This window comes from Mus caroli, chromosome 8 (assembly GCF_900094665.2).
Source record: "Mus caroli chromosome 8, CAROLI_EIJ_v1.1, whole genome shotgun sequence".
NCBI classification, from domain to species: domain Eukaryota; kingdom Metazoa; phylum Chordata; class Mammalia; order Rodentia; family Muridae; genus Mus; species Mus caroli.
The window spans coordinates 54,124,607-54,151,034 of record NC_034577.1 but is presented as its reverse complement, the minus strand read 5'-3'; the positions used below and the strand labels follow the sequence as shown (position 1 = coordinate 54,151,034).

General features: G+C 43.4%; 1 protein-coding gene across 3 annotated transcripts in view; it reads left to right on the top strand.

Moving 5' to 3' along the window:
• Palld (palladin, cytoskeletal associated protein) overlaps positions 1–26,428 on the top strand; it is a 384,747-nt gene that overhangs the window by 295,664 nt on the left and 62,655 nt on the right. Inside the window, exon 1 of one of the 3 annotated variants that reach the window (XM_021170931.2) lies at positions 10,641–10,898. The exons of the other annotated variants lie outside the window; for them this stretch is intronic. The gene's annotated coding sequence lies outside the window, so the exon portion shown is untranslated. Of the gene's footprint in view, positions 1–10,640; positions 10,899–26,428 lie in introns of those variants that run through there. 3 annotated transcript variants of the gene reach the window in all.

Here is a 26,428-nt window from a genome sequence, read left to right as displayed (position 1 = left end):
AGTTTGAGGCCAGCCTGGTCTACAAAGTGAGTTCCAGGACAGCCAGGGCTATACAGAGAAACCCTGTCTCGAAAAACCAAAAAAAAAAAAAGAAGAGAGTGGTCATTTCAAGACAGCCCCAAAAAGTACCTGCACATATAAAAACTGGCAAGGTAGACAGATAAATTTTGAGATATTATAGACAGTATCAGTGAAGGAATCTTTGGCTAACTTATTTGTTAATTAAATAAGGATCTTCGTCAGAATTAAATAACTAATGTTTCTGTCCTTTGGGAGCCAATATATGAGTTCTGCCACATCCATAGGGAGAGGATTTGGCCAATCATGTTCTGCTTGTCCACAGCAGCCAAGCTGCAAACGTAGAGGTCATAACACTGTACCTGCCACCCTGGAGTGCAGTGTCATGTAGGATGAAGGTGACGGCCATGCTCCCAGTCTTTGTGTGGGTCTGTCAGTCTTGCTCCAGGGTACATAATGGAGCCTCAAAATAAAGGAACAATTGGAAGCAATTACCTTAACCTATCATCTAGACATCCCTCCACCCAAATTATTGAAATGAAAAACCAAATAGCTTCATGACAAGTTAAACTTCCTACTTCAACCTTTTTGCTACAGACTAAATAGTAGAACAGGTGAAAGTCCCAAATCTTCTGCATTCCATCTAGTGAACTGAGTTACTTATGTACATATATACGTATGTATGTATACATACACATATATTAAAATGTATATGTACTATGTATGCATACAATGTATATATAATACCTAACTATATATTTATATATATATGTACTTATATATACATACATATATATATATATATGTTTTTAAATCTCCACAAAGAAGAATTCAAAGGATGAAATGAATGTAAATATACAAAGGTTTTAGCACTTTTCCACAGCTCTCCATGGATTGTTCTTGAAGACCATAGCTCTGTCTAATACTTCAACACCCACTTGAAGAATTGCTATGGAGTCTTCCACCAGATCAGAATGAGTTTGCCTTGAGCCTGATCCTAGGACTAGCTATCTGAAAAGAATATTAGGGATCACACTATCTTTTGTTTCCACTGAACAGGTAACACATGAAAATAATAGACTTGTCCTTAAGACTCCATTTCCTGTGGCTGGAGAGATGGCTCCAGAGGTTAAGAGCACTGGCTGCTCTTCTAGAGGTCCTGAGTTCAATTCCCAGCACCTATATGGTGGCTTACAACTATCTACAATAAGATCTGGTCCCCTCTTCTGGTGTACAGGCATACATGCAGGCAAAACACTGTATACATAATAAATAAATAAATCTTAAAAACAATGACTTTAGTCACTACTCCTGGCTCCTGTCTAAAAAACAAACAAACAAAATGTTTGTAGGCGAATTAAATTTAGAAATTATTTTTAACATATCAAGAGTTTCCTTTATTTTGTCCAGTGGCAGAATATTCCCTTTCATCCCAAGCAAGTTGAAATTGCAGAAGAAATCTTGGGATGCTTAAAGAGTAGAACTGTGTTCAGAGGCAGTCCATGGGCTGGGTCAATGCAAGGTTCCCGGAGAGGCACTGGTGAATGAGTGGGTGCCCCAGGAAAGCATCAGGAACTGCAGGCTAAATGATACTCACACATCCTCTTGTTGTGGCCTTCAGCCTGATGCTTACTCCTTCTTCAGACTTGAAGTTCTAGCTTCTCAGTGCTGCAGGGATTTCTGGTGAGCCTTTTATGGGTATCCAAATGAATTAACTATTGTGCCTCACCTACGCCCCAGTAATTCACTTTCAGTGGGCAGTTTTATCTCCCCAGATGTGCAAATTGTTCACCAGGGAGTCATGAGTAATTAATGTCCAAATGAATGAACAACTGCAAAGCACCTGTTGTCCGCAGCTGATTTTTGTCTCCTCGCTTAGATTGTAAAGAGCCTGAGAACATAGGCTGTGTTTTCTTCCTTTAAAACTGCAGGACACCTACTGGTTTAGATTCGCATAGAATACAATGATGAATAGAGAATAGACCGGTGTGGCTTGTCTTTATACCCAATGAAAGGAAGTGTCAAAGTTCAGACAGACATCAGATACCTGAAATTCCTGCTGCACTGTGCTCCCATGCACCTTACGTTCTTTGATCTTGTAGACCCTTTTTAACTGCTGAACTTTTTGAATTATATGTGTTAACTGAATTAATCTGAAAACAAATGTAATCAAGTTAGAAGCATTATGCTATGGGTATTATTGTTATATTCATTTATACTTTATTCTTTTTGAGTTTAGAAATGATTGATCTTGTGGTACAAAGGGTAGTGGATGCTCAGCACTGTGTCTACTATATAAAATGTATTAACTTACATTGTCTAAGATGACAGACAGACATGGGCACTTCCTGCAACCACAACTGGCTTCATCTATTTTCACACCTAACATAACAAAGAACCTTGTTCTTATATGACTTCTCCTTTTCCTTTTCCTAATGCTTCTTTCTCTACTTCATTGAGCAGAGAAGTACCTGTCTCAAGTGGTACCACATGGCCTAGGAAAATCAGTGGACACCCTATTGACCAAAAATGCTTGCATAGGCACAATAATGATTGGTATGACCTTTTCCAAAAACTAATGCTTCTAGGATGGCGAAAATAGTCTTATGTTCTCTAAAACACAGCCAACATGAAAGGATGAGATTTTGACCAGGCCTTTTTTTATTGCTAGGTAACAGACTTTATTGAGTGTCATCCAGAAGACACATAAACAGGAAACAATGGCAGCAGAGTTACAGCAAGCTCCTACTTGCACCACCCACCATGAGGGTGAAACAATAATGTCCCCACCTCCAAGCTAATGAGCAAATTGCAACAATCAGCTAAACCAGGAATGGCAATAAAGTGACCTCTAATGAGGCTTTCTGCTGAAACAAAAAATAATTTGCAAAGAGTCCAATATTTAAAGAGGCAGGACTCAACTGAGTCTTTAAGGTTGCTGGCGTTTCTTTTTCCTTGAGTTGAAAATGTAGCTTTCCAAATCTGACTTCATCAAATCTGTTTAGAAATCCCAGTTTTAAAGCATGGTCTTCTAAACTCACGACTCTCCATTTCTTTCTTTCTCCTTTTTGTCATACACATTCCATTAAGATCAATGGCGTACTAAAAAAAGTAATGGCCTTTGGGAATATCCATAGTCCTCTAGTTTCTTTGAGCATGATAGATTGAGTTCAACTTTAACTTGAACAAGTTTGTAATAGAAGCAGGTTGGCAGACTCAGCTTCTTCAGAATTATTTAACCCTGCCAAGACTACTGAAAGCAAATATAACAAACGGATGCAAGAATAATTGTCTGTTTTAGAACAATGCAAATATTCCTTATATTTGTGGGAATCTTAGGTATAACTCTGGACTTCATATTTTTGAAATCCAGTGATTCTTTGTACAATACTGACCTGGTGTACCTCACATAATGGGTTCATAATGGGCAAAAAACAATAATAGTAAGTTGACTGTTTATTAGCCATATAAACTATATATGAAATAAGTCCATTCTTTTAATTGTGGATATGCCAAATATTTTTCCTTTGGGATTAGGGTCTATATTCAGAAAAATTTCCATTCTAAAATATATCCATTGAATTTTTCATATTAAAAGAAAACTTATTAAAATAGTTGACACCCTCTTACAAAGTTTAGGTTTGTATATTTTATTTTGGAAAAACACAGTCTACATAGTAGCCTCAGTAGCTCTCTTAGAAGATGAAAACTTCTGCCCCAAACGGTTTCTAGCAATGTGTCACCCTAAACAGAAAAATCACATATTTCCAAAAATACAGTCATATTACTCTGACCCAAAATGTTAGTTTATTGTGGAAGAGAATGAACACCAAGTCTAGACTACAAAAGGGTTGGACAAGAGGCAAGTCATTTAGTTTATTGGCTGTTGCTCTAATAGAACACAGCAAAGTAGGTGACTTATATAGTAAAGAAAGTAGTTTTCTCAGTTATTGAGGTTAGGTCATCTGAGGTCAGGCCTGGCATCTGATGTGGTCCATCTTGTTAGATCACTCTGTGATGGAAAGTAGAAAGACAAAGAAATCCATGCATGTGTGTGTGCATGTGTGGATGGGGATGTAGCAATTCGGCAGGAACCAATCCTAGGATCATAGCATTAAATCCATTCATCCCATACTCATGGACTAAGCTCCTCTGAGTACGCTCCGCTCTCAACTGTGTTCAGGGAGAAATTAAGTTTCCAATACATGCTTTCATGCTTTTTAAATTTCTTTTATTGTGGAGGAACAGGGAGAGTATACACTAAAACCACAGTAGGCTTAAAGGAAGACAGGTTTGTCCAAGTCAGAGAAAATAAATGGATTCCTTCCTTCCCACGAACACAGGTCTTACCTGAGGCCTGTTGGAGTCCCTGTTATTTTTTCTTCCACTTCATTGTCTGGCAGTGGGTTCTCCAGCACCCATACCAGCTCCTTTGTGGAGGTGTTTTACTCTCTGTTTCTGGGAGAAGCAATGGAATGATCTGGGTGTTCTCTATGTTCCCAAAGGAATTTTTCTGTGATGTAAGGTTCCATGTGACGGTATCGTCAGAGGTAATTGCAGCAAGAGAAACTACTAAGGAAGTTGTGTAGCACCTAGCCAGAAACCACCACGTACTGTCACCAGCAAGACAGAAAGCGTGTTATTGGAAACTCTTTCTTCATATTTGTCTTTTTGTCAGCCACAGATAGAGTTTTGATTGTGTAGGATCAAGCTAACAAGTCACCTGCTTTAGCACTGGGCCCAGGAGAGTCACATGAAAAGACCAGTTCCTGCTTTCTCACTGTTCCTCTTCAGTCATGCCCTTTGGATCTGTGGATGATCCCATCAGAGCCAGCATAGCACATTTAATTTGGAAGTGGTTTCTCAGTTGTGAGTCAGACCCATCACTGGCCCAAAAAGGACAAAATCAGGAGCAGGCTCAACTATTTCAGGTCACTTAGTTGGCTCGGCCCACAATCAAACTGTGTCATAATAAATTGTTGGTTTACTATCAGAGACAGTCGTGTCCTAGGACAGCTAATGAATTTTCCATACATATGGCCTTTTCATTTTAATGATACAGTCCCTGGAATCTGAACGCTAGAATTCAAGCTGTCCACCATGGAAGAATACTTCTAAAGCAATTAGTATTGTGCCCTTGGAAGGGAAACTTGAGATAACTTCTTTTTACTCTATCCCTTACTAAATCCTCAGCTCTGTTTTTTGTTTTTTTGTTTTTTTGTTTTTTAAGGTTTTGAAGGGGATGGGGATGCAGGTCAGTGGGAAACCCTTAGCATCATTAGAACTCTCACCCTCCTCCGAAAGCTTAGAGGTCAGGGAAGGCTGCTATGACAGCTGCTTTCTGGACATGGATGGGGCTATTTGTAAATGGACCTGGAGTCCCTGAGGTTGCCTGCACAACCTGAACAAATCAACCCAGTCAGCACTGCAGTGGGGCGGGGGTGGGGGGTGGGGAGTGGTGGTGTCCATTGACAGTTGATGGCCTCTGTGAGAGGGAGGGTTTGTTTTCTTCAGGGATGTGGCCTCGAGTAGGTTGCCTGTGGTCCATTGGATGGTCCCACACACATATGACAGTACTAATCCAACTCAGTGGGCTAAAAAAAAGGTATAAAGTTGGGAGGTAGATAAGGTGGGAGCAATGTAGAAAGAGTTTGGTGGTAGTGGTGGGTGATAGATGTGATCAAAATACATTACATGCATGTATAAAATTAATAATTAACAAAATTAACAAGGAGGGAATCAGCCACTAGTCAATTCAGTTGAAAACAACAAACCAGCCCTCCCCCAGCTGCTAGATTAAAAGTAGAAACCTGCTTCTAGCATACACACCCTATCCTCATAGGTCCCCGTGTTAGACATGCCCTGGCCAGCAGCTCCTGGCCTACCCTTGCCCTTTACAAGTGAGAATATGGAGCTCTGTGAATTCAAGGCCACTGTAACAGCCTAGAATTAACCTTACACCGTCCATCTTCAAATCGGCCCACTCAGGACAGGGCACCCCTACCTTTCTCCCTCTGTGGTCCCCTCCTGACTGTCACTTTAGTTCTCTTGGGTCACTGTGGAGGGTCAGGCTTTGCTTTGCAGTCAAGAACTCAGTCTTTTCTCTATATCTTGGCAAAATCTTCCTTTATACTCCGGGTGGCAGATCTCCCGCTTGCCGAGTTCCCTCTGACCCAGTGCTCCATGTCTGCTGGGATAGTCACACTCACATAAACAGCCCCCCTCCATTCTTAGCTTTCTCTCACTTAGGCAAAAGCAAAAACTACAATCAATCAATCAATCAATCAGTAAATACAAAGAGCCAGAAAGATGTCTGGGCCAATGGACAAGCTTCATTTGTTTTTATACTGAAGTATGAATTGTCCTTAGAGATTTCCTGTCAACTCCCTTCTTCCAACAGTATGAGGAATCATTACTCACATGGTTTAGTCTCCCTAGAAGACTCACATTGTTTTGTTTTGTTTTTTTTAAGTTTTTTACTTTATTCACAATAATTAATAATATTAATATAAAAGTGACTGTGATTCCTATAAAATCCTGTATTTCATTATAGAGTCCAAGTTCAAAGTGGCCACAGATTTATTTGAGCTCTTATTTTTTTAATGAATTCAAGGAATGGATCTTCAAGGTTTTTTATATTAATTTATCGTTAGTGGCATTAGCAGCTGGTGAGGGTGTGTGTCAGTAGCTGGTGTGTGTGCTCAAGTTTATGAGCGAAGCATTACCTCATGGGGAGGTCAACGAACAAAACTCATGAGTTGGCTCTTTCCTTCCTCCCACTGGGGGTCCTGGGGTTGAACTCAGGTTGTTGAGCTTGCGAGTATTTTTACCCACAGAGTCATCTCACTTTGCAGGCCCAAAGTAGATCCTAAGCAGTCTACACTCGGAAATAGTTCCTAAAAATAGCATTAGTTGGAACCAATATCAGCTAAAAATCTATATTAGATCCACAGTTTTCTTAGACTTTTCTTGATACCAAAGCCCCAGAAGTGAATGGAAGCCAATCATGATGATGGATCAGTAACGGAGTATCTGTCTTTGCGCCTTGTCCACCATGCTGGGGAATGGGCCAAGGCCTCCTCGTGGTAAGTGTGACATCCTAGAAGCCAAATGTCTGAGAAAATCCCAAGCTATGGTAATTTTAATTTTAGCAAATGTTTAGCAAATGGCTTAAAGATACCTCAACATTTTTTGTTATTGTGCATAATTAAAAATAGGAAATATTTGTTGTGAAAACACAGATGTCGACTCTAAGGATTGTGTTAGAAAAGCTTGGTTAGACAGTACAGACCTGTGCTCGCATTGATGGGTGATGCTTACGAGACATTTTCTTGGCTTGATACCAGTTTGTGCTTCTATAAAAGATTATTACATGTATGGAGATAGATGACAGTGTGTATGTATGAAAAGGGGGGTGGGACAAGGGTTGGAGACTTATAGGTCATGAGCATTTATTGCTCTGGCAGAGAGCTAGAGTTTGTTTTCAGCACCATATCTAGCAGCTCATAACTGCCTGGAACTCCAGGTCGAGGTAGCCCAATTCCTGATTCCTTCTTCTGGCTTTGGGGGGCACCTGTAAGTAGCATATAAACATGCGTACACAGACACACAGAGACGCACACAGACGTACGTACAGACACACACGCACACGAATAGATGCGCGTGCACACACACACACAAATAGACGTACACACAAATAATCAAATTTCAGAGAAGAGAGGGATGGAGGGAGTGGGGAGAGAGATGGTTTAGTTAATCAGGTACCATTTGTTGTCAGCTCCTCTGAGCCAGGATTTCCATTACATATCCCCATCCTCCGTCAACAACCGAAAACCAGGCAGAAGGCCGTATCCTGAATCAAATCTGCACGTTTGAGCCCTAGACTCGTGAGCTGAAGCAGGCTGGTCATGAAGCGAGCCAACAGTCCAGAGGGAGATGTGCTTCTCAAATGAGGACAGAAGGAAGAGAAGTCCGTGGACTATTTGTTCCCTGTCTCCCTCCTTAGCTTAAAACCATGAAGCTTACATCTTAACCCAGAGACAGTGAAAAAAAAAAAATTCAGGCGACACTTGCAGAGCATGTAATCTCTGTGGGGTAGAAGAAAACTGAGCATCCTTTTGCAAATTTCCACCTGGGTGTCTACTGATGCGGGTTCCACTGAGTCTGGGACATGGCCGAAGTGATGGCTGATGTGCATCCACACCTCCCTCTGTTCTTCCCAACAGCTTTCCTGTGGCAAACACTAAACTGTTCACTGATTTGCACCGCTACCTTAAATCATGTTGGATTTCAGCACGAAAGACTGAAAACGGGCCAGAGAGATGGCTCAGCAGGAAAGGCCCTTGTCACCAAGCCTGACAACTTGAGTACAATCTGTGGCAGTCAGTTCTGTCCCACAGCCCTGTCACCAGGCCAGCAAACACTGAGGTGGTCTTACTGATGTCCATGTACTCATTCCTTCTGTTTTTATACTACAAAAACCATAGAACTTGAGGACCCGAATTTAAACCCCCATCTGCTGATTCCAATACTTACAGAAATAAGAAAGCATCCATATGGGCCAATTAATTTTAAAGCTATTTCCTTACAAATACAGTGTGCAGTCCCCCACCCCACCCTTGAGAAAACCCTGCAGTCTCCAAGCAGTGACCACTGCTGGCCGTGATGGCCATTTGACAGGAAAATGGACAAACTACAATTCAAAACAAAAGGCGAAATAACAGGGTGAAATGCTGAATTTCTCACTCTTTTAATCATTTTTCCCCAGGCTAGTGGGGGTGTTGACCTACCACCTTCTTTGCGCTGAAAAATAATAAGGCCTGTATCATGCTGAACACGGTGACAGCTGAGTATTGCTAGGTTTTAAAAAATAGGCCACAGAATCGTATGTAAACAATGACCTAATCTATGTTTTAAATATGTGCATAAACACACACACACACACACAAAGTCTGGAGAAGTATACTCCAGGGAGTTAGCAATGTTTGTCTCTGGGGGTAAATTACAGAGTGACATTCACTTCTGATTTATTGCTTGAATATTTTACAAGCATTTTTTCATTAAAAAAATCAATAAAAAGCTAATTGGGAGGGGGAGAGCATAGTGAAGGGAATCATCTGCCTTAAGACTGTGAAACAAAGGGCCGTCAGTGGCTCAGTGCATAAACACCTTCTAGTGTGCTGGTGGATCCAGGTTTCCAGAACTGATGGGGCCGGGTGGGAACTCCAGTTCCAAGGCATACAATATAAGCCTTTCATCTGGGCCGCTGTGCAGTGCCCACTGAACACATGTGAAATAAAGTATTCTTAAGAAATGGGCTATGAATACAGACATCCTATTGCAGATACAATATTGAAGGAGCAGGTGAAGTTATCAGAGCATTTAAATGAGTGGTCTAATTGGTACTGACTGATACTTTTTATACGACTATTTTAGAGAAACTGCCAAAGGTCCCAGCCAGACCTCTTAGTTGGACTCCAGAAGCCAGGGGCCTGATGCCCTGGGCACTGACTCTTATGCATTTTTCATCCATCCAGTCATCTACGGAGAGCTTATTGTGTGTCAGAGATTTGGTTCCAACGCTCAAGAGAACACACATTCTAGCAGGAAAAACGGGGCAGAAATAGCTGTGATCAGAGTGCTGGCCAGATATTAGAGGATTATACACAGAGCCAGGCTCTTCTTAGCTAACGTGGTAAAAGAGAAATTTGGTCATTTGGATTTATGGCACAGCCCATAATCTGTCACAGCTTTGGTATAAGTAATTAACTCTGAGCCATCGAGATGGCTCAGTGGGTCAAGGCACTTGCCAGCAGGCCTGAGCACCTGTGTTGGATCCTCTGTACCCAAGTGGTGGAAGGAGGGAACAGACTTCCAAAAGTTGTCCTGCCCACCCCACCCCACCCCCACACACAATAAGTAAATTTTAAAAATTTTTAAAACTTAATTATGGAATGAATCAATGTGTCTTATTTCTTCCTTAAAAACACTTCAAGAGAAAAAAATCCCACATAGAAATTTTAAGCAAGTGACTGAGGTCCTCCAATAGTTTATGACAGAAAACCCAAGGGGTGTGGGGCCCTCATTGTTTCCAAGACCTTGTAAAAGGGAGTCTGAGAAACTTTTACCCAGAAGGCTCTCGGATTCAGCGACTCTTTGGCACGCAGAACCCAGTAAGCTACTTAACGGAATCAACAGTACTGCCTTTTCTTCTTTAGAAAAGAACTGTCCTGTGTGCCTTTTTATTTAAAGGCTGCACTTTCTGAGCCTGCCAGTCTGCCCCTGGGCTGGCCTCTTCCTAACCCCGCCTCTGGCCCCCAGTGGCATTTCATTTGGGTGCTTCCATGTTTAGTTTTCATCCCTTTCTCCCAGCATGCCCTGAGATGGGATTTTGAGGGCTCCTCTATTTCCTCTGTAAAGGAAAAACCAGACTTAAAAACTGTGAGGCAATCGCCTATGACAAGCAGCCAACATTTCTGTTGACTTAGGTTAAATTTTTCCCTTTATCAATCTTGGAAATTAGAGCCACAGAAACCCAGTTTATAGCTTGGCTTCTGCTAAGAAGGGATTTGCAAGGAGAAAGATGCAAAGGGCGTGGCAAGGTTAAAAGGGGGCGGACACCCTAACCTGGGGCTGCTCCCCAGGGCCTCAGCCACGCCTCCCTGCCTTGCTCCAGCTGGCCCAGCCGGGCGACGCTGCAGGACTCTTATTTTGAAAGGTTGCAGCCCGAAGCCCTGGGAGGCTCACTGAGTCACTGAGCTGCTTGGCGCTATAAAGCTGGGGTACCTGCCCGGCGCAGCCGGAGGAGCCCTCGACACCCACCCTCTTGCTTTGCTGAGACCCCAGATCGGCGAGCGCCAGGCAGAGCCGGGAGACTCAAGGTAGGCGTGGGAGTCCTAGCACCGTGGCTACTAGAAAAAGTTTGAATTAAAGAGCTGACAGTGCAGGGCTGCGGGACAGCCCTTAGGAGCGAGCCGCGACCGGCTGAGGATACCGAGCAGCGGATCGCTCCTCCCCAGAGCCTCTCCTTCCCACTAGCGGGATCTTAGTCCTGAGCCCTGGAAATTGAGCTCCAGATGGGACTTTTCCGCTCGGGACTGAAGAAGATGCTTTGATACTCAGGAGGACCCTCTCCTGCTTCTTCTGCTTCTCTGACACCACCCCCCTCTTAAAGTAGGCACCACTTGGAACAGGCAGAGCTAGAGGGGCTGCTAGAGACTTGGTGGTGGGGGAGGGGGATGACCTCATCCTCTGGCTGTCGGGTTTGGTCTTGGAGGAGGGGTCCACACCTCCCAAGCCCAAGCCCCTCCCCTCCGGGCTTCTCTCTCTCTCTCTCTCTCTCTCTCTCTCTCTCTCTCTCTCTCTCTCTCTCTGTGTGTGTGTGTGTGTGTGTGTGTGTGGTCTCTGCGTGTCTCTTTCTGTATGTGTCTCTCCTCTTCTCTTTCCCTCCCTCCCCCCTTCTCTCTCCTCCCTCTCCTTTCTCTCCTCTCATGCTACGTGTGCACTACACACACCATGACCACATTCACATTGCGTACAGAACCTGGAGGACTTGTGCTGTGTGCGGATTCCCCCTTGCCCCCCTCCCGCCCCCATCTAGTAGGTGAGACTTTCAGGCTGCCTAGTGAGTGGCTCGGCTTCTGTAGTCCCCCTGGCCTGTCTATGCTTTGTGAGGTTAACTGCACCAGATTCTCTGAAGGGCCAGACTCCTCTCCTCTTGGATGATGTGTAGAAACCTGGCGCTCCAGGTCCTGAGAGAGAGGCCCGCCAAAGCCGGTGGGGGTTGGCTTCCCCGCCCTTTGCCCTATTTAACACTACTGTGACTGTCTGGAATGACGAGTTGACCAGACTCCAGAGAGCCTGTCACACTGAGCGGCAGGGTTGACACTTTTTCCTCTGTCTCTGGAAACTGACTAAAAGGGGTTAGGTCTCTTTGGACAAACTCCGCTTTCTGCTCTGCTCCTCTGGGTCTTGTAATAGTTGCAGGACTGGATAAGCCAAGCCCACACTGACTGTCTTGAGGAGAAACTCGGGGTGAATGTATATTCCTCAGTCGCTGGGGTCTGCAAGTGTAGAGTTCCAAAGATAAGCTGAAGAAAGGCAGAGAGACCAGACCCCAGCATCAGAGGCAGGATTAATAAACAGGTATGCTTTCCTGAAGAAACATCCTTTTCAGATGAGGAGCTGGTCCCACCAGCGGACCAAGGGGATGCTTGCTAGTTTCTTCTTGAACTCTCATCTCTGGAGATAAGTTGTGCCCAGCTGCTGGGGTACCAGCAGACAAGCGTGTCTTCCTTCAGACCTCTTTATATCCCCCATCAAAAGTTTTTATTTATTTATTTTTTCTTTTCAAGATTTAGAGTGCTTGACTTTAGTGGTGAAAGTCTGAGAATATTTTTCCATAGGTGCTTAGTGTTGGTTGACATACAAGAAGGTATGAAATAAAAATGTACTCCTGAACTTCTGGGTCACTGTAAAATTTAAGGTAGAGTGGCAGTGAAGTGAGCAGCCACAAGAGGACACAAGAGCTAGAAAATAGATATTTCAACTAATTCCTAACCCTCACTCTTTTTGTGGTGATCCACTGTGTATCTATAGATACATATATAATATGTATTGTTGACTTTAACAGAGAGTAGAGTGGGTTACCCAATTGGTGGCAAAACATACAGGCATTTTACTCTTCTCTTTGGCTCTGTGAAAGCCTGAGATGATGAGAAAAGAACCTGGGTGGGTAGGTAGACTGATGTAGCTTTATTTTCTGTGATTGTTGAAAGTCATGAGATTCTGATAGCTGGTGTGGGTCATAAGCTCGACTGCTTTGCATGATGTCATAGCTGTGTGCCCCACTCGCCCCCGTAAGAACACTTAGACAATGGATAGATGTCCTACTTAGAGGATCACTGAGGTTGCGGCAGAATGCCTTAGGGACTACATACAGTTTCCAGTTGATCTTTAAAGCTAAGACAATGGCGCTGTGACTATACTGCACTAGGGTCGGGTTTCAAATGTTTATTGTCCTTCTTATACCTAAACCTGGTGTTTCACAAACTTTGTTCACTGCTTGTATTACATGGTTGTAGTCTCCTTCCCCAGCCTCAATAACGTATCTTCCCCAGATTACAATAAACCTTTGGCTACTAATAGAAAGAATTTTCTGAAAAATTTCAGAGTCCATCCCACTTAAGTAACAAAGCTATTAGGAATTTCACCAAACAGTTACTGATTATCTAAAGGATTAATCCTTGCCCTCTCTCCAAATTTCTTCCAGTGTCCTGGCAAACCATAAAGCTGTGTATAACACTGTCACCTCTTCGGGGTGTATATTCACATCAGGATTTTTGTATCAAAATTTATTGGACTTTTTCAACACTTGTTTCACAAGGTCATGTAAATATCAGGTGGCTAAAGTTCACTGCACCTCACAAATTTCCTGCTATCTAGTATCTTGCCAGGCACTCCTTCATCTTCAAATCAGTGGTGGAGGAAGCCACACAAGTCACACCTTACAAAAATAATGCTACTTAAGAGTGTCAAATGCTCTTTTGAAAGTGCACTCCAGTAAATCCACTCTCCTTTGCAACGTCTAAAGATTTATTCCAAGGCGAGAGAGAGAGAGAGAGAGAGAGAGAGAGAGAGAGACAGAGACAGAGACAGACAGAGACAGACAGAGACAGACAGAGAGACAGAGACAGACAGAGACAGACAGAGACAGAGAGAGAGAGAGTCTCAGAGGCTAAAGAATTAGCAATAGTTTTACCCAAAGAGATTGAGCAGATAGAAAGCAATGGGCCTTTGTTGCAGAGAAGGGGTGGGGAGAGACTGAGTAATGAAGGCTAGAGGTATCAGGGAGGAAGAAGCACTCTGAAGGAGTTGTCTGCCTCCTGCACAGACTCTTCCGGACAGATTTTTTTTCCTGAGCTGACTTGTTGGTTACTTCTTTAGGGTTAACCATGATTGGTAACATGAGCCATCCCAGGTAGGTGTGCAGCTCAGTGTTTGTATATTTTGGATCACGACTATGAGGAAGCAAACTGAAAACAGAAGGTGGTTAGCCAGTGTCAGGTGGAGACTCCCCACTCTGCATTTCAGACCAACATCCTGAGCATCATTGCCACAATGGCAGGTGAAAATGGTGGTTTTCACAGCAGACTGTTGGAAGGCATGCTGCCTCATTGGGTGGAAATGACTTCCTCACAAGGGAAAAGCTGCCATTGGCAGACAAGGTATGTCAGCCAGAAGAAATGAGCAGTGACTATTTTTCTGGCTTCTGTTGACAGAAACCTTGCTGCTACTACTGCTTCTTCCTCCTCCTCTTCCTTCCTCCTCCTCCTCCTCCTCCCTCCTCCTCCCCTTACTTCTTCTTCCTCCTCTTCCTTCCTCTTCCTCCTCTTCCTTCCTCCTCCTCCTCTTCTTCCTCTTCCTTCCTTCTCCTCCTCCTCCTCCTCCTCTTCTTCTTCTTCTTCTTTTTTTTTTTTTGAGACAGGGTTTCTCTGTGTACCCCTGGCTATCCTGGAACTCACTCTGTAGACCAGATTGGCCTTGAACGCCTCTGCCTCCCAAGTGCTGGGATTAAAGGCGTGTGCCACCATCACCCAGCTCATCTTCTTTTTTAAGAAAGAAGTGTTAAATAGACTTTCAGTAGAAGACACGTAAAGCCAAGTGAAAGGAATAAAAACCAGAGTAAGAAAATAAAAAAAAAAACCAAAACCCTGTTCTTTGTTAAAAAACAGAACAATCACTGGCCTGGGGAAGTGGCTCCTTTGGTAAAGTTCTTACCCAGGAGACATGAGGATCTGTGGTCTAATCTCAGAACCCACATTTGCAGCCCCAGAGCTGCGGATGCAGAAACCACAAGTCCATCAGACTTGGCAAGTTCAAGTGAGAGACCCTGTCTTAGAAAAAAAGATGGATGGATACTAACTGAAGAACAACTCCTGAGCCCTGAGTTGGCTTCACATACATAACAGAGACAAGCACAGACCTGCATACAAGTGTGCTCTCATATATGTACCCACAATACATGCATGTGCCTCTATCACACACACACACACACACATACACACACACTCTGCCCCCCAATCCCTGCCCCTGAAGATCTGCTAGGCCTTTAAATGGCTGAGGCGGTATCCTTTCCCTTTGAGCTGTTATATACAGTGGTTAGACTCCCAGGCCAGCCCAGCAATGCTGTTGACGTAAGTCTGCATTATTAATAGAGCCATAAGACCAGGCCACTATATATAACACAGTTGTTATGGGAGAAAATGCACTCAGTTCCAACTTGAACACTTAAGGGGTTTTAATCCCAAAACAATGGTAAAACGGACCCTCTTTTTGTTATTTCATTTAAGCCCCAGAGGAAATGGAAAGTACAGAGATGGATTTTTCTTTCAGCCTCCCCTTCTGCTAACAGACTCCACCCTGGATCCACAAGGCAGGAAAGTGTTCCAGGCAGGAGCTAGCTTTGTAGCAACAGAGGGTTGGAGCAGAGCAGAAGAGGACAGCAGTGTTGGAGAAGAAGGGAAAACGAACTGACTATCATCCATGGGACTGTTGGGATGGGTTAGCCATGTGAGCTCTGACAGACTGGCACTGTTTCCTTACTAAACAAGAGGCTCGAGGCAGGGACACAAGCCTAGGCATTCATGTGGCTTAGTTGTATGTTTAGTAGTTTTTAAACCAGGGTTAGGTTTGAAGTGGAATCTGGTCTGGTAGAAAGAAAGAATGCACACAAGTGCTTTTTCTTCACATCTTCTTCTTCCTCTTCTTCATCCTCTTCCTCTTCTTCCTCCTCCCCCTCCTTATCAATCTATATTCCTAAAATAGTGCCAATTTGGACAAACAAGTAAATTTGAATATATATATATATATATATATATATATATATATATATACACACACACACATATATGTATCAGAAAATAGGCTAAAATATTTACTCTTATATTATTTAGTCTGCATCGTAATCCCATGTGCTCTGTACTTTGAGCACCCACATCTCAAAACTGATGAGAGGACGATTTGGAGAGGGCTAGTCATTTCCCTAGGAGTCAAACAAATGAGAAAGGGCAGCACTGGGCCTTTGTAAATCAGCAGATACTGTTGAGTAAGTTCTAGGTCCCAGGCACTGTGGGAATAAGTCAGTGTTCTAAACGGAAACTATGCAAACTTCCCTGTCCTTTTGGAGCTTAAATTCCAGGGGTGACTGACAAACTATAACCACCTTACACTTCAGATGGACTTGCACGCTGCAGGAAAAGTAGCAGCGCTGTGGAGGAGGCTGAGGAATGTCAGTATTCGGTGACTCAGAAAACACAGACCTAGACCTCCTCCTGGTTCTGAGCCAACAGAGTCCAGATTTGTTGAACAGGATTGTGTCTTACAGCAAACTCATGTTTTGTACCTCTCAATGTTTGAGTATGGGCTGTGTCCACCAGTCACTCCCAGTCCTCCGGCAAGGGACCAGGAAGTACCCAAAACAGCTCACAAAGGGCTTGACCTTTGTCCAAAGGTCAGGAGAGATGGGGACAGTGGAGGGAGGAACATTCTGAAGAAGGTGGGGACCTGTGTGCAGCAATAGGTTGGAGTCAGCCTTAGTAAGGCAGTGGTTTAGGAGTGGGTAGGAGCTGGGGAGGGAGCTTGTGGGAGTTCTCCCTGTTTCTGCTTTCTTTGTGAAATGGAGAAGTCACTCATCCACTGAGAGTAGGTTGGGGAGGGAGTGTAAGGAGCAGAATGAGAAGAGAGATGTGTGGCAGTCACCTGAGAGAAAGAGGAAGTCTGCCTGCAAGTGGTGATATGCACACTTGGGTCATCTCAAGTTCAGAGAGTCTTCTTCGTCTTAATGTCTGTGGTGTATTGGAGCTCAAAATTCTGTCTTGAGTTCTCCTGAGGAGAGAAGCTCTTCTTATCTTGTCTGTCTGTGCCACTTGCTTAGAGTGGAACTCTGCAGGTAATGTGTGTCTAGTGTTTGTGAATGATGCCTATAAGAAACTTCCTATACATTTGTCCAGAATTTTAGGGTGTGGTGGTATGAGCCTTTAATCCCTGCACTGAGGAGGCAGATATCAGAGTTCGAGGCCAGCCTGGTCTACATAGAGAGTTTCAGGCTAACCACGGCTACACAGTGAGATCCTGTCTGAAAAACAAAACCAGATCTATCTTTTTTGTTGCATTGTTCTTTGTCTTAAGTCCTGATTGTTGCTATCACATCTTGGATACCAGGATGCTCTACTGCTAGCTATTTCATTAACTTAGCCCTATCTCCCGTGGCTTAGGATTGAGAGGATTTTTTTTTTAACACGGGGTCTTACTTTGTTCAGTCTGGCCTCAAACTCCCTATACTCAAACGATCCTTCTGCCTCAAAAAGCTGAGACTACATGAGACACACTCGAGCCTGCTACAGTGACTGAGTTCTTGCTTTTTGTTGAGTGGTTTTGTATTCTGGGATGTCTAGATGGAACCTCACTCCTTCCTTCTTGTATATGCCTTTGTTAAGGTCAGCAAAGATGCCTTAGACTTGAATCACTTCGTGTTAGCCAGTGCGGCATAACACACATGGTCAGCTGGGAAACCAGGAAACCAAGGGGAAGTCTTAGAATGCGCCAGGAAATACATATCAGGTTATCTCAACTAACGCAGAGACAAAGGAATTGGTGCCGGAGATGAATGTCTGGGATAGTTAAAATGGGAACTAGGGAAATGGCTCAGTCAGTTAAGTGCTTGCCACACAGGTACAGAGATCGAAGTTTGGATCTCAGCACCCATGGAAGAGCTCACTTGCAGCTAGCCTGCCTGAATAGGTGAGCTCCAGGGAGGAAGAGACTGAGAAAGACACTTTAACCAGCTTCTGGCCTCTGTAAAACACGAACACGAACACACACACACACACACACACACACACAGACTGATGGACCGATGGACCATCACGAACACACACACACCACACAGACTGATGGACCAATGGACCAATAGACAGCCGGCTGCACCAGGGCAGACTCTTTTGGGGTAGTTGTATTTAGAGAACAAATGGTCTCATGCATCAGGGTTAATCCAAAGCTTTGCTAAGCACTGTGTGAATGGAGCTGCCTTGAACAAAATTGAGGACAGGGAGAGGAAATCGGGAGAAAAAAATTTTTTTTTAAAAATAGACAAAATGTAATTCTAAACATCCCATATAGAGACTATTTCTTGTACATCTGAAGCTGAGGTCTGGCTGGGGGACAGTGACTTGGGAATTATCACTCCAGGTAGAACTAAGTCCTCTGGGAAAACCGTGACTTTGCACCCAGAGAGCATTAGGTGAGAAAGCTGAGCTCTGTGTCAGAAGACTGAGTAATGCTGACCGCACTCAATTGACCAAACCGGCCAATAGTCTGCCAAACCTGACCAGCGATGGCGTATTGGAGGAAAACGTATGCTAGTCAAACCACAAATGAATAGCTTGAAAACTGGACTGAGAAAAAAAGTTGTGGCTTTTTTTGGTAAGGTCCCATTTTTTTACTTGTCTTCATAACTAAAAATGGATGTATTTGTAAGGAAGGTGGCATGTGGACTTTACAAAAGGTTTATTTTAGGTTCCTAGTAAGAGACAAAATGAATCCACATGTGCGTAGTACTTCTCTAACACCACACCATTTTGTTATGTAACATAGAATGTTCCTGAGAACATACTGTCCACCCCAGAAATTATAAATCTGTCCAGGAAGGTGACTACAAGACACTCGGGGACAGGGCATAAAGAATTGGGCTTTGCTTTTGCAAGGAGAAGCTTTTGTTTGCAAGAGAGAGTGAGATAAAAATTCGAAAGTCTCTTTGAAGGGCAGAAAAAGCATCCAGGGATAACGGGGCAGAGATCCAAGCCCACGCATTCCTTGGTCCCTGTTTATATACAACCGTCAGACGTTGTCAGTTTGCAAACACAGAGAGTTAGACCATGAGGTATCAGTTCATCTTCTCCCTTTGCAGAACTATCCACCAGTGTGTGCTTCCTGCTCTGGGAAACCACTCAACATGTGAAGTTTCCAGACCCTTACCAGGGTTTATTCTTTGCCTTAGGGCACAACACGAATGTCATGGTGGCTCCCTTTAAAAAGTTATTTGTTGTTTTGTATTAAACTGTTTTTAAGAAGCTGAAGAGATGGCTCAGCCTTTGAGTGCTGCTCCTGCAGAAGACCCGAGTTGAGTTCCCAGCACCCACCATTGGGTGGTTGGCTAACAACTAACTGCCTGTAACTTGAGCTCTGGGGGGATCGCATATCCTTGGGCATCTTTACCTACATGGCATTCATTCACATAGAAATACATACATACTCAAAATTTAAAAATAAGGTAATCCTTTAAGATGATTTTTTTTTCAAAACCTAAACTTAGACATTAAAATTATGCAAAGTCTGAGATGAACATCACCCAGCTCTATACGTGAAGGCCAAGTTCTCATCCTCTTAAGTACACTGGGACATTTGCCATTTCCCAGTAGGAAAGCTGAGTAAGGGAGGTGTCCTTTGTTACAGATATATATAGATATAAAATAGTGATTCTCCCAAGCTGTATCTACCATAAGACTTGGAGCTCTAGAGCCTACGGTGAGTTTGCTTTCCTGATCTCTAAGGATCCTCCAAGATACCACTTGAAAATACTCACCAAGAGCAATGGCAGAAGTTTCTAGAAGCGTTAGCTCAGCTGACAAATCTGGCAAAGTCAAACCAAGAGCACCCACTACAAGCTCAGGGACGTTTTGAAGGCTAAATGCTAAGTGCCTAAATCCCGAGAGCCATTTCCTTGAGAGAGGTTCTGAGGGAAGAAATTGACTTGGGTCATTGAGGAGTCCTCTTGGTCACCTGAGCTGGGACAGCTGAGAGAGACATGGAACAGTCACTAGTGTTGAGTGGAGATGGTGACTGCTGAGCTGGCACTCTCTGGCCACTGTATCTGTCCTGTAGTTCTCGTTAGTGTCTGTAGCTCCCAGGTGAGTTGGGCGTGACTTCAACACCCATCCTGGAGCTCCATTTTCTTCAATGAGTATCATTCAATTCTGTATTTTAATTTTGTCCACTTATAAGACCACATCTGAAAATGAAAGAGAGATTCACTTTGGAGTTTTCAAATACTTGCCCAATGTAATTGTGGCTTTCGCTTTTGACTTTATTGTAGAGTCTGTCTTCAGTCTGTAATTAGACATCTCAAAGTACACAGAGAGTGAAAGGTTTCATATCCTGTGTCGTGCAGCCATTATTGTTTTAGTGTGTGTTAAGTAAACAAAGTAATTAAATAGCATCCATAGAATGGTACTTTTATATTGTTAGTCATGTGAGGAATTATCAAGGAGCAGGATAAAATGTATCTTCATAGTCTGACCTACATTTGCCTGTGCTATGAGGATCACTACAGCATCCCTTCCTCAGAGCCCACGAGAAGGAAAATAATTTCACTTTCACTGGTAAGAAGGTACTGATGACTTGATAGCACTCAGCAGTCCGTCCGGTTAAAGGTTAAAGCCTTATAAAACCACAGAATCTAAACATCTGGGCATGGTGAAAAGACACCTGGTGTTTTCCTTGGGCTCCTGGGGATCTGCATCTTGGTCTGCATGTCTCAGGCTATCAATGCAGAAGATTTAAACACAGGGCAATGGCTTGCAGCCTACATCTATTTTCCTGAACTAGCTGAGCAAGTGGTTGCATCCCAGCCTTATTCTCTGCTGATAGACTGTAGATCCTAGCTAAGTCATCCACATCCAGCTGTTTATTCCCAGACTCCCCAGATGGCCTCTGGGTCCTTGCTTCTTCTCTTAAAATAGAGAGAAGAGCAGAGCACAGGGACAGGGGAACCTTGAGGGCGTTCCCAGCCAGTTCTGCCTCTGATCTCCTTCCAGTTCCTCATGCTCTCAGGGAGTTTCGGGTTAAACCATTTAAGAAGTTGATGATTCGGTGGGATTTGATTTTTTTTTTTTGTCTTGGAGTAATTAATACAAATCCCAGACTTCTCTTGCTCAAATTATAAGCCTGTGCATAATCAGTAAAGCTATATTAGAAATGAAAGCTTCTCACAACCCCGAGTGCCTCTTACCCTCCAGCAAACGATGCCAGAGATGGTCCGACAGATGTGAGGTTGAATGCATAGCATAGCATACATGGGCTGGGGAAGAAGCACTACCACGCCACCTGATTAGCTGGAAAGCATGGGTATGATGGTTTTGCCATATTTGGATATACTGTAATTCAAGAGATATGACATGATCAGGGAATGAGGGCAATCTCTGAGCCAAGGTCACAGGAAAAAGGTTGCTTTGCAAAACTAAAACCATTTCATAAAAGCAGTCTCATACAACAACCTGCTTAGGGGTTTCTCTTCACTGTTTAGTTTGGGTTATGGAAACTTGACCTTTTTTTTTTTCCCAAGTGTGTAAAATTTATACTCAATTTCCCTTGATCTTCATCAGATAGCTGTTAGACCTTAGCATGAACAGATTTGAGTGGCTTGGCAATATTCTGCTCACACAATGCCGTTATTCCATAGGTAATGGTGCCGCACAAAACTCCTGCCACTATGTGGTGGTTTGGGCTTTAGAAAATGCATTTGCTATCTTAATAGGGACGGAGGCTCATCACATGCATTAAGGCCTTCCATATTAGGCATTTTGGATCACATGAGGTATCTGGGGGGATGGGGGACTAATTGAATGCAGAGGCCTCTTTAGGGAAAGCAGAGTAAGGAATTCAGTCAGGTGAAGCCATCCAGGAGTAGCAAGCCCAAGCAAGAAAATCTGGCAGCACTTTGCCCATACCAAACCACCTGAGCCATTTCCTGGGCTGAAAACAATATTGCGGAAATTACACTTCCCTGCCAAACTTACCACGCCTTGCCAAAAGCGTGGTACCTTCATGTTGCCTCAAGAATCACCACAGCTGTTCATCCTATCTTCCAAGAAGCCTTGTGAAGGACAACAAGGAGTGGTCATGTCTCTGCTTGACCAGTAAGAAGAGAATGTATCCGTCTTCCTTGCTGTTCAAAAATATGTTTCTGCCACATACAGCATACTGTGAATTAGCACCCACCACGAAGCAGTGTGTGAGGCTGTGCAAACCACAAAATGGGGACAGAGTTTGTCTTTTGCTTCATTCTCTTGTGCTTAACCTAAGATTAAATAATTAAGCACCATGATTAAATAGGCTCAGAAATAAACACGGCACTTGACTCATCTTCCTCCATTCATGTCAAGCATTTTGCATTATTATTCCTTAGACATAAATGATGCTGTTAACTTTGGTATTATGTACACTCTGTTAATTCTTATACAGCCTTCTGAAATCTTTGTTTACCCTACTAAATAGATATATGTGGGTTTAGAGGAGAAACTGGGCCCACTGGTAAAGTATCTTGTTTTCGGAAGAATCCCAAGACTTTCTCACCCCATTCCAGTCTTTCAAAATCCATTTACCCTCAGTGAGCAAGATCCTGTGGTTTCTGTTAATACATTTTAGTCATAGTAACTGAGACTAACTAGATATATAGCATGAGAAGAAAAGCTGTGTAACAGGAAGGTAGAGGACTGGGACCAGCCCATAGCACTTCCTCCCTGCCAACTTCTTAACAGGCAAAGATGAATTCCAAAACTTGAAGCATTATGGTATGACATACCCAAATGTTTCTAGTGCTTTACAAAGCTAGGAAACAAATCCAGTGTCTTTGATGGACTACCAAGCTTGTATCCAGTGCTTTCCGTGATCAGCTGGGACCTGAAGGAGTAAAATTTGACTGGAGCCTTTTAAGGACGGGCAGAGCCCCGGAGCAGAAGGAAGTGACTACCTATGAGCAACAGTTTCAGCCTCAGGGATCCAGAGGCTTCTGGAGAGAACTGAGAGCCAATCACTGAGAAGCTTGGAAGAAGGGTGAAGCTGGGTGGAGAAGGAGGCCCAATGCCCCGGATTGTGGGAGGGTTGTGTGCCTGAGGGTGGAGGACTTGTCCGAAGGTCATGGATGGAGAGACGCCAGAGCAGAGGAAAATGGGAAGATTCCATTGCTATACTCTGTGTCCTAGGACCATGAAAATGAGAGTTTCCTCTCCTACAAGGAGACACAGTAAAAACTGGTGAAAGTATTTCCCGTCCCTCTCACGAGCAAGCTCACTGGATGCTTTCACAAGGAAGTGAGGGCCTCCTCATTCTTCCTGCCTTTTTCATAACTTCCACCTTTTTCATAACTTCTTCTGGCATGCTGTCCCATTAGACAGGTCATGGTGAGCGTAGAGGATCTCAAAAGTCACAAAAACATTTTAGAAGAAAGCTTTATGCTACCTATGGATCCCACCATATGAAGAACTTGCTTGGTCAGGACCAAGGAGACACAGGAAGAAGAGCTGTGGCTTTAAAATATTAAGGCAGTGCAGTTTGTGTTCAGTGAATCTTGTCTGTCTCTGTACCATTGACAAATGCCCTTTTTTAGTAGCCGATGAAACTCCAGAGTGCACTAGAGATCTCTGATTAGTGTAGTCTAGATGAATGAGGCTTCCTCTCTTATAGCTTGGAACAGAACAGAGTTGTTTCTCCAGTAGGGAATTACACACCAATGCTGTGAGTAGAACTCTTAAAACACACCATTCATCTAGAGCATAGCCCAAGAGAACAACTTGTCTAGAATGTTCCAGGTATTGAGTTTGATAAGATTCCTGTGTGCACACACTTGTACACACACTCCAAACAAAGCCCCACCACAAACTGGGTGTGTCACAACCAAGAAATAAGTCTTCAATTTTATGAAGCCTCTGAAAATTGACCATCTCTTCTCTAGACAATAATTAGCATAATCCACCTTTTCCTTCTCACCAACAAAATTCACTACCTTATGTATATTTCACTATTAACTTTCAGGTTTGTCCCATCCTCTACCCACTGCCCAATGCACAGTTTCTCCATCCTTAGAGACAAGCCCTGGGGCAGAAAACACCCTGGAGGCATTGTGCCAATGCACCTAGTACAGCAAAGGCCCAGGCTCCAGTTTGCCTGCCATGCTCTCAGGTTCACTTTTATGACTTGGAGAAATAAGAGCCAGCTCTGTCCTTTGGTAAGATAATTCAAGCATCCCAGGCATCCTGTGATCACTATAAACACAAGCCATCAGTGTCAGAGCCAGCAACATGTGATCACCCAAGAATTCCACTGTGAGAAAGACGTGAATTTATTTCTGCAGTTGCCATACACACACACACACACACACACACACACACACACACACACACCTTAGACTCCTTGCTTGTGAGGCGACCCTTTTAAGAGCCTCTTGTGACAGGAAGACTTCTTGTCGTAATTGTGCAGACTGGGTCTCATTTGAACTCATAAAGAATCCTGCTCAGATGAAAGTCGTGATGGTCTTCAAACGGTCAGATCATCTCCAAGAATTAATAGCACATTTTGAAAGCTGTGACTCTCAAAATGTGGCCGTGACCTTCACAGCTACACCCCAACAGCACCACCTTAAGAAGATAGAGCTTCTGGCATCCAGGATACCTGTCTTCTCCCACTGGTATCCAGTACGCCAGTGTCTTAACTGTATATACATTTTATCCACACTGAAAACAAGAGGTATTTTCAAAAGTAGTATCACAAAATAAATATTAACTTAATTTTTTTTGGAGACAGGATCTCTCTATGTGGCACTGTCGCTCCTGAAATACTCTGTGTAGACCAGGCTGGCCTTGAATGCACAGAGATCTGCCTGCCTCTGCCTCCTAATTTAATCATGTTGAGGCAAATATTTGATAAAAAAATGGACGCTCTACATAAATGAAGTGTGTGTGTGTATGTGTTGTGTGTCCATTCATAGGAGAACTTCTTGGAGTCGGTTCTCTCCTTCTTCCGTGTAGGTAGGCACAGAAGTCAGGAGATAGGCAGGCATGGAGTCAGGTGACTTAACCTGATGAGTTGTCTCGCTGATCCTTAAGCTTTTCTTTTAAGAGTTGAGGGTCTTACAATGTTGCTCAGATCAGCCTCAGGTTCCTAGGCTCAAGCAGCCCTCCTTCCTTAGCCTCTGAATAATGGGGACCACAGGCTCACACCATGGCATCTAGCTTAAACCTTAATAGAGTTGAAAACTCAGTTGGAAATGAGACTGAAGATCTATCTCATTTTCCCTCCCTTTTCAGATAAAAATGTGGTATATACTATGTCACTATGGAAACTTGGCTTTACCCATTAAATTTTATATCCATGTGCCTTTTGACCAACAGTCTTATTTTTACGTTTTTCCCCCATGAGATGTTCAAGGACATAAGTTAGATTGGGGAGCTTTTTTTCTTACACTCTGTACATCCGTGATCACTGGAAAGAAGGCACTAGCTGAAGGGAACAGGTCCATAGGAAAATAAGCATAAGCTTGGCCCAGTTTTTCTGAATAAGCAAAACCCAGCCTTAAAAGCACCTGCGCTACATGTATTTATAGTTGCAAAGCAAAATTTCTGGAAAAAAAAATTCCCAGAGAAGTGGAACTGTGTAAAGACTGGTAATTCTAGGAAAGAATTTTCATTTTTGCACTTGAATTTCCAACACTGAGTGTTTTATTTAGTCATATTGAAAAATATCAGGAAGGGAACTAGAGAGGTGGGTCGGTGGTTGCATGGTTGCTGCTCCTCCAGAGAGCCTGAGGCTAGTTCCCAGAACCATATGCTCACTCCCAACGACATACAGCACCAACACCAGGGATCTGATGCTCTGAGCTGGCTTCCATGGGTCATACGCATGCCACATATACATTGCATACATGCACACACATAAATCTTTTATTTTCAAAGGAAAACTATCAGAAACTAAGTTCCAGGATAACTAAGTTATTTAATTAACAGAAGTGAGTTTGAACCTATCCTTCCCAGTCAATGTTATTCAGGATGGTTCTTTCTTGTTTTGTTTTCAAGACAAGGGCTACTAAGTAAGCCTGGCTAGTCTGGAACTTGCTGTGTAGACCATTCTGGCCTAGAAGTCCCAGAGATCCACCTGCCTCAGCTCCCTGAGTGCTAGAATGAAAGAGTAAGCCACCACATCGAGCTCAGGTTATTACTTATTACTCGCTTTGCTACACCAGTGTCAGCATCTCCAAGCTAGAATTTAGCCTGAAGATTCGTTTTACTTGCAAAGAAATGGAGTCTAGAGGAGCAAGAGACTGTAAAGCAAATCCTTGGGGTGCGGTGGGGGACCAAAAACCCGATAGATTCTCCCCACACAGTCTCTAAGCTCATTTCTGTGCCAGGAGCCAGCTACTCTGACTGGTATTAGGGCCTGTGCTTAAGGGTTCTGAACTGTGGGTAAGCTGTGGGGAGCAACACATTGATCTGGGTTGTCAACAGCTAGAAACTAGAGCTACTGTCAAGAGCTATTAGGCACAGACTTGCATCCTGGCAAAAAAAAAAAAATGGCCCACAAGTTT